Source organism: Salvia miltiorrhiza, chromosome 3, assembly GCF_028751815.1.
Source record: "Salvia miltiorrhiza cultivar Shanhuang (shh) chromosome 3, IMPLAD_Smil_shh, whole genome shotgun sequence".
NCBI lineage: Eukaryota > Viridiplantae > Streptophyta > Magnoliopsida > Lamiales > Lamiaceae > Salvia > Salvia miltiorrhiza.
In genome coordinates, this window is record NC_080389.1 from 31,358,987 (window position 1) to 31,370,679 (window position 11,693).

The 11,693-nt window shown below is 39.0% G+C and overlaps 1 long non-coding RNA gene across 1 annotated transcript; it reads left to right on the plus strand.

Moving 5' to 3' along the window:
* Positions 1-7,328: 7,328 nt before the first annotated feature.
* LOC131014133 (uncharacterized) lies at positions 7,329-10,450 on the plus strand. The gene is made up of 3 exons (XR_009098077.1): positions 7,329-7,638; positions 9,598-9,661; positions 10,188-10,450. It is a non-coding gene; the product is annotated as an uncharacterized LOC131014133 (long non-coding RNA).
* The last annotated feature ends 1,243 nt before the right edge of the window (positions 10,451-11,693 follow it).

An 11,693-nucleotide genomic window follows, 5' to 3' on the forward strand; every position in this document is an offset into this window, starting at 1 on the left:
GTGGGAGGCTAGTATCCACGGGATTGATGAGGCTGAGGCCATCACTCGCCTGATTCCACAGCTGCCACCCGAGTGGCGAGACTGGGCGGCTTCGCTGGTGCCGCAGTATATCAGGAGGACTGAGTTAGGGCGGTTGGTGAGCACTGATTTTCGTGGTTTCATCGCGACGTTGAGCCACCGCTACCTTGCTTATGGCGAGCCACCTTCACCGCCGTATGGAGAGTCTGAGGGACCAGCCCAGGGAAGGGAGCTTGTTGTTGTGCCCCCACTTCCCGAGGAGCCGTTTTCGATTGCCCTCTACCCCCATCTGATCCGATTCCAGTTTCTTTTGAGCTGGATGTTTCAAAGCCGATGGTCTTCGAGGCATACTCTCCAGTGGTAGAGCATGACCCGTTTGCGTTTCTATCCCTTATTCTTTTTCCCAGCGCTGAGTTACCGCCTTGGGATTTGACACTGGCAACGGCACCTTTGCCATTGCCACCTGTTGAGTCGGCATAGCCGATTGTTTCGGTTGAGCCTCAGATACAGTATGTGCCCTTTTATCCTTATCCGAGGGTTGCCCCGTTGCCTGAGCCGGGCATTTTGGCTTTTCAGACGTATATACACTCGATTTTATTTTCACCGTCCCGAGACGCCCAGGAGGGAAGGTCTCGGCCAGTACACCTGAACAGTGATGAGGAGGACCCGGATGAGGAAACTCCAGAGATGACGGTCGGCCACGGACGGACCCAGCCATTACAGCGTCATATCGCTGCCAACGGAATCGAGACATGGGTACCTGTTCCTGAGGTGCCGGTTTATGGTCCGATGATGGACACCGACGTCGAGGATGAGCCGAGCGACGATAGCGTCTACCGACTGATCGACGAGTACGAGAGTCAGGAGTCGGAGCTGAGTAAGGAGACGGAGTCGAGTGAGGATATGGAGGTTGACGATGCGACGAGCAGGATTTCAGGAGACGACGACTAGCGATCACGTGTATCTAGTAGACGCGTACATATGTATAGATGCATAGTTGATATATACGTATATGTATATATATAGGTAGAGAGGCATAATATAGTGTGTATGTGTACATAGCATAGATCTATAGATGCTTAGTACCTATGATGCTTGTATAGTTAAAGCATCATTTTAGTGTTAGGACCTTTGTACATAGGATCCTACTTTTGTAAAAGACCTCGAGAGAGAGGCAATTTTCCATATATATATATACAGAGATGTAGATGATTAGTGAGTTTCACTATCTTTATCAGAGCTTTGAGAATGATGATGATGTTGAGGCTTGATGATAAATGAGAAATAGAGATTGATGAGAATTACGAACGATGATAGACGAGAAATAGAGTAGACGAGAATTTTGAGAACTTTGAGATCACAAATAAGATATAGAAGTGAAGTAAGAAAAACGAGGATTTGTATTTTGTAATGACGAACGGTTAGTTTAGAAGTCGATAGTTATATAACTCTTTTTCCTTTATAGTATACCTCCGAGAAGAAGAGGGAACCGAATGAACATAAACCGAGAAGAAGATGAAGAAGAGGAGCAGAGAAACCAACCGTTGAGATAATACGACGAGAGTTAGAGTTTTCATCGCGATTTATAGACACGACCTTAATAGGACGAACGTAGTATGGAGACCTCATGGGATGCATAATACTCTTGACCAATTGTACTTCGCAATAGAGGTACTTTCACCGGGACCGCGCGTATTATCGCTAGAGTAGTCATGAGGGTAGACTTATTGAGTCCCTATCCCGCTTGGTCGTATTTAAATTTTTCTGCATCCATTTGAACTCCCACAGGAGAAGAACTATTTACTATTGAGAAAATTTTTCCGGATCCACTGTATTTGAGCCTGACCCGTTTGTGTTGGAAATTTTTACCCCTTGCTTTAACAGTGGACAATATATTCATTTTCCACTTAGTGGATTGTTTCTACCTCCAGTACTGATTTATTCCTATCATATCGTATCTCAGTTTCATTCTAGATTCTGTTCTAGCTTTTGATCTTACCTTGATTTTAACTTCTTCATTATCCTTGAAATAGCACTGGCTATTATGGAATTATTCCATTACTTGAGCTCGTCTTGTTCAAGATCAGACATTTTATTCATCACATCCTATTCCCTACCACATCCGACAAGAGCTAGGAATGTCTAGGTAACTAGGATGGTATAATAAGAAGAGTGTTTGGAAGAAACACGAGTTATGGCAGCAGTCGTAGAATATATTATTACGGGACGAGCACAACTTTTCGATTATGGATTTTCTTCTATTAGCCAAGTATGTAGAAAGCTAACCAATTCGAGGATGAGAAGAAGTGATGCTAAGCCAGAATAGGCAACAGCAAATTCAAGGAGATCGAGATGACAGACTAGAGCAAATAATGTTTTCCACGATAGTAGACTGAGATGACGACTAGCATAGATGTAGCATCGTCGTAGTATTAGGGGATGTTTTATTTACGTTATGCCCCGCAATTAGTAAGAGTTCTCGAAAGAGAAAATTGTCTTATATGTCTATATGACGATGACCAGAGAGTCTCTATGCTTGAGTAGAGTTTTGAGCTGATGTTGCATAGATAGACATGAAATATGTCTTTGACAATGAGTTATGAGAATTGAGAAAATAGTATGATGTTGAGTAAGAGTCTTATGATTCGTGAGTTATGAGAATTAGTTCTAAGGTTGATATATGTTCCCTTAGACTTTTACCGAGAAAGAGAAACCGATCGAAGAAAGAAATAGAGTTGATGATATGAGATAAGGTAATAAAACCGTAGCTGAATACGAACGTCAGTTTCGCGACTTGGATCGGTATGCCACATATCGAGAAGAGATGAACGAGAAGATGTCAGAATTGTTCCCATCAGATTTGAAATAAGAGGTACGAGACGATTTAACGAGTCAGAGTGCGGTTATGTGTACTGAAGCAGTAAATAGAGCATTTGATATGGAACTGGCAATACAGCCAAAGAACGTGATTTAAGCTTCAGCACCCCGAACGAATTTAAGCACGCAAACGTGCAATCCATCCTTTCCTGGATGCGGGCAAGAAGAAAAGAGAAATTGGGACGACCGAAGTCAAGATCCCAAAAAGCCGTGGCAGAGTCAGAATGCGCCACCACAATATCAGAACTGAGACAAACAGCCTTATGTTGGCCCAACTGCCCCAGAAGCAGTAAACTTTCAAGGACCGCGAGGGTTATCGCCTTGTCGAAGAGAAATAAATTACATCTGAGAGAATGCAAGATGAGACAGAATAGCTGTTACACCTGCGGAAGGGTCGGGCACTACTCGAAACAGTGTTCGAATCGTCAGCAAAGTGGAAGCGGAGGACGACCAAGTCAGTTTCGGCCGCAACTCAAAGCAATGGAGGGAATCCTATCGCCACCTCTACCACAGCGACAACAGCCAGCCTATCGACCACATTGATCAAGAAGGCAACTACCAGCCCCGCAGGCGAATCAACCGCATCATCAGAGACTGTTCGCATTTGAGTAGAAAGCACCAGACAAGAATAGAAGAATTTTGTCAGATATAGGCGAGTTGAAAGATGTGCCCATAGTATGTTTGTTCGACACTGAACATAGAGCTTGCTCCACAACCTCTAAAGAGTAGCCACACCATAGGCAGAATTACTACGGTTTCATCCGTATGCCCTAATTTAGAATTCGAGTTAAAATCGATTAAGCTCGAGGCTAGAAGCCTAAGATTGATGCCTATGTGGCACTTGGATATAATTTGTGAGAACGGATTGGTAATAGAAAAACCATGCAAGGATACAATGTAAGGAGAGACGGATGTCTTTTCAGCCATTTGGCCAAGAACCTACTTCCTTCTCTGAGATTGAGAGAAAATGGAAGAAGACGCCGACCATCTCGGCACTGTAAGCAAGAAATCTCTTGCAAAGAAAAGATACAACCGCGTACGTTATATATTTGAACCAGAGAGATGAATTCAAGGCAAACGTTGACGACGTACCAGATGTGCGAGAGTATACAGACGTTTTTCCTAAAACTTTACCGGGATTACCCCAGATCGACAGCTTGAGTTTACGATCGAGTTAGAGCCTAGCGCCGTACCTACGTCGAAAGCGCCGTACAGAATGGCCCCCGCTGAGTTGCAAGAGTTGAAGCTGTAACTACAAGAACTTCTAGATATGGGTTTCATTCGACCCAGTGTTTCCCCGTGGGGAGCACCAGTTCTTTTTGTTAAAAGAAGAATGGAAACTTGAGGTTGTGTATCGACTGTTGAGAGTTGAACAAAGTGACGTTAAAGAATAAGTATCCGTTACCCTGGATCGATGATCTGTTCGATCGACTACAAGGAGCGAGCACTTTTTCAAAAATTGACTTGAGAACGGGATACCATCAGCTAAAGGTACGATCGGAAGATATTCCGAGGACGACATTTCGTATAAGATACGGACACTATGAGTTTATAGTAATTCCTTTCGATTTGACGAATGCTCCGGCAATATTCATGGATCTCATAAATCGCGTTTCCGCGAATACTTAGACAAGTTCGTGTTAGTCTTTATAGACGATATCGTGATTTACTCGAAGAGTAAACGAGAACACGAAGAACGTTTGAGGATCATGTTGGAGAGATTACAAGCTGAAAAGCTTTATGCGAAGTTAGCAAATGCGAGTTTTGGGCTGGAGGAAATCAATTTTCTCGCCCATATTGTTTCTGCGAGAGGAATCGAAATGGACCCAGCAAAAGTCCAAGCGGTACAGGAGCGGAGATCGCCAACCACACCGCACGAGATTCGCAGTTTTCTGGGATTAGCAGGATACTATCGACGTTTTATTAGCGGCTTTTCGAAAATCGCTAAGCCATTGACGTACCTGCTAAAGAAAGAAGTCAAGTTCGTTTGGACGGACGAAGGCGAGCGGAGTTTTCAAAAGCTGAAGAAAAGGCTTATTATTGCACCAGTGTTAGCTATTCCAAAAGCGGATCAAGAGTATGCAGTTTATACTGATGCATCGAAAAAAGGGTCCAAGATGTGCACTGATACAAGAGTGAAAAGTTATAGCGTATGCTTCACGACAACTGAGACCGCATGAAGTGATTTATCCAACGCATGATTTAGAATTAGCAGCCGTAGTGCATGCTTTGAAGATCTGGAGACACCATCTCTACGGAGTACGGTGTGAGATATACACCGATCATGAGAGTCTCAAATATTTCTTTGAGCAAAAAGATCTGAACATACGACGAAGAAGATGGCTAGAGTTGATGAAGGACTACGATTGTGGAATAAATTATCACCCTGGAAAAGCTAACGTTGTAACCGACGCATTGAGCAGAAAGAATCAGGGAGAGTTAGGATTTCTCCTTACACGAGAAGTGAACCCAATCAAGGAATTCGAGAAGATGAATTAGGAGGTAGAGATACCACCACCAACGACAGAAATAATAATTTCTGCACTGAGCATGACACCTGACTTACGATCGAGAATAGTCACAGCTCAGAGAGAGGATGAGAAGATGGAAAGATTGCGAATGAAGATTCGAATCGAGAAAATAGAGAATTATCAAGAGGCGACAGATGATGCCATTTTAGTTTTAAGGGAGCGACTGTGTGTGCCTGATAAAGAAGAGCTGAGAAACGAAATTTCGAGAGAAGCTCATGATACCCCTTACACCGCACATGCGAAAAGTATAAAAATGTGCCAAAACTGAAACGACGCTTTGATAGGAGAATAAGAAGCGAGAGAGGGCATCTTCCGTAGAAAGATGTTTGACGTGTTAACACATGAAGGCGCCACTTTGGCAACCTTATACAATTATACCTATTAAAGACTTCCACAATAGAAGTGAGACCACTTAGCCATGAGTTATGGCAATCGATTAGCAAAATCGAGAAAAGAAAACTCAACAATTGAGTAATCACTGATAGATTCTTTTGACGTTAGAAATGATGTTTGTGTAGGTTTTTCCCTATCTCGGGGAGCATGTTATTTTCGAGTTAACAAGAACTCTAACCGAGATATATAGGACCTTATGATGTATTAGAGTAAGTAGGCCATGTAGCCTATAAGCTAGCGTTGCCTCTGAGCTTCGCGAACGTCCATGATGTTTTCCATGTTTCTCAATTGAGAAAGTTCGTATTTGATCCAAAACACGTCATCTGTCAAGAAGAAGTGTCCCTGGAACCAGATTCGAGCTATGAAGAGAGACCTGATGCTATGCTGGACCAGAAGATCCAACAATTGAGGAACAAGACGATTCCTTAGTAAAAATCCAAAGGAGACCTCACAGTCAAGAAGAATCAACATAGGAACTTGAAGAGAAGATGAAAGAGAAGTACCCAGAGCTTTTTCCCGAAGAAGAATAACTCAAATTTCGGGACGAAATTTTTTTTAAGGGGGGTAGGATGTAACACCCCGTACTTTTCCTATGTTGTGAGATAGTGTCTTAACACTACTGAGAGTACTGAGATGTCGAATTACGAGACTACTTTTTTTTTTATGAGTAGATAAGACAGATTGTCTTTTAAATAGAGATACGAGTGAGTAAACCGATGATAGAGTTAGAATGATGAGATTTGAGAAATGAGTTGAGATAGAGATGCTGATTGAATTGAGCTGAGATTTTATTTTATTTCCAACTACCGGGAATAGAATTACCGGATACCGAATTATCAGAGACTGACTGTCCTATTAAGAAAATAAGAATAATGAGTTGGAAATAGAGTCGAGGAAGAAAGAGTGAGAATCTTTGATAAATAGAGTCGGTTAGAGAAACGTCTAACTTATCTGAGTCTGCCGACTGTTTTGATGTGATGTTATGTGAATTTACGTGACTGAGTGATTATGTGATTTTGTGACGTGTGTCATTATGACCAAGTTGTTATGATTTTTATTTTGAGACCTCAGCACTTGGATTTTTTATTAAGTTTCCAAAGACAGTGCAGTTTATTTTTACCGAGAAATTGAATGATGACGGTTTATGGAAATTTTTCCGAGTATAATAATTTTTTTTTATTTTTATTCCTACGAAGAGGAATATTATAATTGAGTGAGTGCACTAATATTGGTGCTATTATTATTATTTTGGGTCACATGAATAATTATACTATGGTACTTTATTAATGAGTAATATTTCCATAGTTTTTGTGATTATTATTTAATCACCCTTCTCACACTTTATTTTAATTCTCTCTACCATATGTTATATGCTTCAATTACTAAGTGTAGAGATTGGGAGAGTAGAGTTGAGAGTATATTATGGAGAGAGTAAGGATTGATAGTGTAGAGATTAGAGAGAGATTAGAGTGAGAGAGAGATCAAAGGCATTAATTGCCAATATTCTTTAAGATTTGCAAAATCTCTATAAGATCATCTAAATCTTCAAAAATCTTGCAAATCCATTCATATCTCTCAAGCAACTCTCTCTCTCCTTCATCCTCACCAATCGGCCACCCCTCTCTCTCCTTTCTCTCTCATATTTCCTCCATTGTCAACCATTGGAGAGACCTCCGAAGCTTCACCAAAATATGCCAAACACATAAATCACCAACAAAATTCCACCTAAACACCTCCTATCAACTTGAATCCAAGGAAATCCTTGAAGATTGGCTTCAAGACTAGTGAGAGAAAGTTTGATTGTTGGTGAAAAACTTGAGTAAGTGATCTCTATATTCATAGATTAAACTTGTATGATGATATATATGAGTATATTTGAAGGATTGAAGCAAGAAAATCACCCCCTTTCTTTTCCTCAAATTTTCGAAAAAAATGGGTGTTCTACCCTTCAAAAAAATTTTCTTCTTCTTTCCTTGATTTGGAGTGAGAAAAGTGATCTACGTGATGTTTGGTGATGATTAGTATGTGTTTTGAAAAGCTATGCTTTGAGATGTAAAATTTTGATGAGTTTAGTTTACCCCAAATTGGGAACTTTTGTGTTGATGGTTTAAATGATGAATTGATGATGTATATGAGTCCATGAGATGTATATGATGATGATTGATGAAATAAATTGAGCATATGATGTCAAATGATGATTTTGATATGAGTTAGTTTACTAAAATTAGGGCTATGTGTATCTATGCTCTAATTTATAAAATTGATGGAGTATATGTGAGTTTAAATGACTAAAATTGATAGATATATGATGAGATTAAAGATCCATGTGAGTTTATAAAATTTCAAAGAGTTTAGTTTAATAAAAATTGGGACTTTCTTGTATATATGTCTATTAAGTGTTTTGGCTTAAAATATAGGTAATTGAACATGATGTTAGTGTTTTAATATGTTTGATTAAGTCTTTTCTAAGCTAAGTAAAATTTTGACTTGAGTTAGTTTATGAGAATTTTTGAGTTTTCATATCTTGAGAAGTCAATGATTGATAACATGAGGTCTAATTTGCTTTATGACCATTATGTGAAAGTTGTCATGTTTTTGTTGAGAGTTTATGTGGATATATGAGTTTTTATTAGAGTTTAGTTGGCATGATTATAGGGGATTTATTTGTGTAAAATGAGTTACATGATGTATGAAGTCATTAATGAATGATTGAATGATATTGAGCATGAAATTGAAAAGAGGATTGAATTGATACGTTTGTAGAAACGTTTTCCTTGAGATTTGAGTTTATGATGTAAGAGGAGATTTGAGATTGAGTATGATGAGTTTTATAATGTGCTTGAATGTTTTTGAGTGTTATATGTGTTTAAGATGAGCTTTGATTGGTTTTCTTTGAAAGAATGTTGAATTGAGCATTTAAGAGTTTGAGATGAGTTTTTGGTGATTTTTGTAGGCTACTGACCTACTGTGATCGACGGGTTGTCGATGTCTAATGGCTTTGCAAATTTTACAGCATGTCCCTACATGAGTCTTGAGCATACCAGTAAAATTTCAAGTCATTCGGACTTGATTTACTATTTTTATAAAATGAAAAACCAAATCTGCACATTTCTACCGGGAATTTCGGAGAACAGGGGACAAAGTCATTCATCTCAGTAGCTTCCTGTGTGATCTAGCTTTCCAAATTTTTATGGTATCAACCTTACTGTATGGTCTAGATATCCACCAAATGTGAGCTCAGTTTGACAACGTTTACTATTTTTCAAAAATCAATGTTTCCGATTGCTCAAAACTGCCGAATATGGTAGACCGTGGTAAAAACACCATATCTCCCAAACCACTTGGAGTTTCTGACTCTACGTTTTTTTTGAATGAAACTAGACTCAAATACCTTTCTTTTGGTATGAGTCTGGAGTCCAGAAGATGTCGGAGTCAGAACGTGTTAAATTTTGAAGTTGAGTCAGTGGGAAAAACAGGACATGATTTGTTGATGTTTGATTGTATTTTCTTATGTGCCTTATGTGTTTGTGTTACCTATGTGTTTGAGTGAAAATTTGACGAGTCTTATATGAGAGATAAATCGAGACTTAGAACCATGCTTTTCTTGAAACCTATCCTTGGACTTAAGGATTTGAAATGAGTGAAGAAGTTATGTAGAGTCGATTAAGAGATAGAATATAAGATAAAGCATGAGTTAAGGCATGAGTTTTCGTCGTTAAGTTCTAATCGAGATTCATTATTTGACATGAACTTTCGACAATGACGATGATCCCTGAAGACACGAGCAGAGCAAGGAAGTAAGTAACTTCGCTTTGACGGGAGTTTTTGAGTAAGGTCTTCAGGTGGGCAATATTTTGAGTATACATATATTATTCGAACTTTCTAAAAATTTTGATGATATAATGATGTTATGAGCTTATCAAATAAATTGAGATAAATGATGTTTGAGAACTGTTTGACTTGCCAATTTTTTTTGATGTTGAGCTTGTATGTTACCCTCTACTGATGAGATAAGACGAATTGGGTCCTGCCACAAGCGGGATTTTGTGCATAGAGGTGACTGTGAGCCGTCTTCGGGTCGGCCGGTCACGGTACTTGAGAGGGAGGCCTACTTCTCAGTACCTTTGATGATGATGAGTTGTAGATGTGGTACATACATGTTGAGATCTTTGACTGCAGTCGTTTACTTATGATGTCATGATTATGAAAACTGCATGCACAGACTCATTTAATACTAACTTATTTCTGTGTATTGCTGAGATGTGGCAAGCTTCAAACTTATAGCTCTATGAGCACCTTTCTTGATTTTCGGCGTTTGCCCACTGAGTATTATGTACTCACGCCCTGCATATATTTCTAAATGTGCAGGCTAAGCGAGGAGCGAGATTGGTCTGGTGCTGGCGGGGAATTGTTAGAGGATGTATTTACTTTATCGTATTTCTATTTTGACGATAAAGTCTTGATGATTGATATACTTTGATTTTCTTTTGAATTTAAGCAATGTACTCACGGTTATATGTCTTCATACATATAATCGGTTCACCTTTTGCTGCGATACTCTGCATATTGTGATTCCTTACGAAAAATGAGCGATACCCGTTTTGTTTTTGATTTTGAAATTCCTGATAATTAAAAAGTTATAACGACATTGACGAAATTACCCTTGGGTTTATTTATGATAATTTCCTTAACACCTTTTGATGCGAGCTTCCGCTTGATGTTCGACCTATTCTTCTTATCTTTTATTCTTTTAAAAATAGTCGTATCGATACTCGTACCCCACTATCACTAGTGTCGGGAATCGGGCTGCGACAGGTTCAGTACGAGGAAGAATGTTTAACTGATACTTGACTTTAGTATCAGTCCGCTGAGTCCACGCGGCACGCATTAAGTAATCAGTTCCGAACTGATTCTTCAACTGATACTTCAGTTGGTAACTTCAGTCTTCAGTCTTCAATCCTTCGTTCTTCAGTCTTCAGAACCGCAAGCTAAACTAGATTTGAACTCTAACACTTGAGTTCAAAACCGTTCTAGTCTGTTACAATAAGACCTATGGATTTTGGTATCATCAAAACAAGGATTAGGATATTCCACAAGGTTCCCAACATTGTCTTAGGTTTTTTTTTCTAATAATGAATTTCTAGTAAATTTCTAGTGTCAGTTGTAGAACATAATAATGTTATTTGTGCGAAAGAGTAGTGCTATTACAATTTCTGTATAATTTAAGCTTTACGGTATTCTTGTAAAGTCTTTATAGCATAGAACGGTATAGTGTCATTTGTGCAACAATATAGTGTTATTTGTGCAATAGTATAACGTAATTGACATTTCTAGGGGTGTCAATAAGGTTTGTGGGTATTGGGTATACCACATCCGGCCCCGATACCCGTGTGGGTAGGGTATACGACCCGCCCCATTGTGACAGCCCTAGACATTTTCGGTAGGGTACTCGATCTGCCCTGTTTTGACAGTCCTAGATATTTTCATATAGTGTTAGTATTATTTTTGAAACATAAAATTGTAATTCATTATAGTATTAGTATCACTTACATATAATTTCATTTGTATAAACAGTACAGTATCATTTATATAATAAAATAGTGTTAGTGTCATTTCCATATATAGTGTAATTTATACGCCTAAATAGATTTTGCATGATGTCCATTATGAAAGTCATATCTATTTTGGATTATGTCTTGATAAACATGATTAAATTGTAATTATATTCATTTATATGGTTGACTCGATCCTTCTTGATGTTAATCGCGTAATACTCGATCTACACCATCACTAACTAGAAGTCGGGCCACGACAATATTATTCTCACATGATTTATTAGTCACATAGCATTATAGATGAATGAGGTTAGAGGAA